Here is a 2,670-nt window from a genome sequence, read left to right as displayed (position 1 = left end):
ACTTTTTGTTGCCAAAAATGGAAGAACTGAACTTGGTTGACATGTGGATTCAACAAGATGGCGCTACATGCCACACAGCTCGCGATTCTATGGCCATTTTGAGGGAAAACTTCGGAGAACAATTCATCTCAAGAAATGGACCGGTAAGTTGGCCACCAAGATCATGCGATTTGACGCCTTTAGACTATTTTTTGTGGGGCTACGTCAAGTCTAAAGTCTACAGAAATAAGCCAGCAACTATTCCAGCTTTGGAAGACAACATTTCCGAAGAAATTCGGGCTATTCCGGCCGAAATGCTCGAAAAAGTTGCCCAAAATTGGACTTTCCGAATGGACCACCTAAGACGCAGCCGCGGTCAACATTTAAATGAAATTATCTTCAAAAATTTTATGCGTTTTTTTTAAAAAAAAAGTTATCAAGCTCTTAAAAAATCACCCGTTATGTTCTCATAGGATTTTTGTGATAACGAAAACTCACCACAGCATGACGGTGACGTTGTCGTTGCTTCTCTCTCTCCCTCTCTCTAACAACAGCAATTTTATATGTTGATACGGACGGCAAGTACGGAATGGCGGCTCCGTCGGTGGGTAATTGGCGCAACAGGGTCTCTTTGTCGGCTCGCAAGGTGCTGCCGGCTAGCAGCGACCTTATGACTTTTCTCTTGTCACGTAATTTAATGACGTCCTTCGTCCAGATGATTGTTGTTGTTGTTGTAGCGGGTACTCAGCCCTACCTTGTCCATTAATCGTTGTCGTCAAGCTCAACTAATGGGAAGCCCAGGAAGCGTGCAAATTCGATTACTTGAGTGGGGTTTAGGGGCATGCGAAGAGATGTCTCTAGTCGTGGGGTGTCTATCCGCATGAAGGGAACATCTGCCTCTAATCTGCTCAGGTACGAGTTTAACCTGCTGCAGTAGCCTGAGCGAAGTTAGGCTATTGTGGCCCGAGTCTCCCGAGGCAAACGAAGGTCTGACCTATCCACGTCTGGTGGTTGTGTTCCGAAAACGGTATTCACAGGTCGAGAGTCGGTGTAAGTGGGGACCGACTCTCTGTGAGTAAGCTGACGGGTCCAGAGGTCGTTTTATGAACCTCTTGACTTCGTCCATCAGCTCGTGACGTGCCTTGGCGAGGGCTCTGCTGCAAGAAGGTATCTGTTCGGGTGCCCGCGTCTGTGACATCCTACTAGAAACTGCTTACAAAGCATTGTGTTATGCTCCTTCATGGGGAGCATCTGAGCCTCGTCGTGTAGTGGTGCTGTGGCGACATCAGAAGGCGTCTGGTGGCTGTCCGGAGCGCCGTGTTTTGGTAAGTCTGTAGCTTCGTCCACTGCGTCCTGCCAGTCCCCGGCGACCAAATGAGCGCAGCGTAGTTAAGAACCGGCCGGCTGATTGCTTTGTATGTTGCCAACAACATTTCTTTGTCTTTGGCCCATGTGCTGCCGGCTAGCGATTGAGGACCTTGTTGCGCCTCTGTACTCTGACAGCGCAGACTATCGAAGGTAATTCCGAGAATTTTAGAGTTATTCACCGTCGGGATTATTTCGCCATCGACGTGAATTCCTAGCTGAAGTCTGACCTCCTACGTTCAGGTGGTAAAAAGGGTGGAACTCCCCGTTAAATTTTTCTCGATTTTCTGGTTTTGTCTTCAAAAATTACTGACGAATGTCGACTCAAGTAAATCGCTGACCACCGTTTGAGTCCCTGTGCGAAAGATCTTCAACGTCTTCTAGTAGCGTGGAGTGGCTGAGGGTGTCAAACCCCTGACAGGTCCAGCGTTACTAAGACTGTTTTCTCGCAGGGGCGGGTTCGGTTCAGACCATGAATTTTTTGAGTGTTTATGGCGTCAAGAGCCATTGTCCTGCTGTGCACTTTACGGAACCCATGCAGATGCCTCGCTGGGATCAGGTAGTTCGTATAGTGCGGAAGTAGCAAGGCCTCAAGTGTCTTCGCTACTGGGAAAGGGGTGTTATCGGACGCTAAGACTCTCCTTTGGGATCCCTCTCCACGTTGAGATCCCTAATGCGGGGATTTCCGGGATCGGCCTGACGAAGGTTGTCACGCTCATCAACTAGGACAGACACTTCGACAGGAAAACTCGGACGGAGGTTATAAATGCATCCGACGGTTGTGCTCTGTATGCAGCCAACATTTGAATGAAATCATTTTATAAAATAAATGTCAGAGAGAGATGTTTCTTCCGACATCCATTTCTATTTTAATTGTTTTTGTTTTATTAAAAAGGTCTAGATGGATCACCCGATATACTTAATAGGGTGAAAATGCCTCGTGAATTTACTTAATTTAGTATAAAAACTAGTTTGTTTAACAAGTTTAAGCGGTTACGAGACATTTAAGGATTTATATGAATACCCAGGAAATTGCTTCGGAAAATAAATGACTAATCAACTGTTCCTAAAAGTTGCAAATTGTTAGTGCTTTTGCGTTTTCGTACTATCATTCATGTTTCTCTCACTGAGGATGAATCGTCGCCTGGATAAAATATTGTCGTATGCGCTATTTTGACGATTTTCAGGTATAGATGCAGTTATATATTTTAAACTATTTTCCGATTGGTGTTATCATTTTTTGGATATGCCCTTTATTTTCCGAGATATTGACTAAAACTTTGTCCGTCACTTAGTAAAAATTTAGTTAATAGGGCAGCCACACTA

General features: G+C 45.4%; 1 protein-coding gene across 2 annotated transcripts in view; it reads left to right on the top strand.

Annotated features, from left to right (window-relative positions):
• LOC118739630 (T-cell immunomodulatory protein) overlaps positions 1–2,670 on the top strand; it is a 28,413-nt gene that overhangs the window by 23,482 nt on the left and 2,261 nt on the right. The window lies entirely within an intron of this gene.

Source organism: Rhagoletis pomonella, unplaced genomic scaffold, assembly GCF_013731165.1.
Source record: "Rhagoletis pomonella isolate Grant_MI unplaced genomic scaffold, Rhpom_1.0 Rhpom_scaffold_00005, whole genome shotgun sequence".
In the NCBI taxonomy this organism is placed as follows: Eukaryota; Metazoa; Arthropoda; class Insecta; order Diptera; family Tephritidae; genus Rhagoletis; species Rhagoletis pomonella.
Note: the sequence above shows the minus strand (reverse complement) of the source record. Positions and strands in the feature narration are given on the sequence as shown.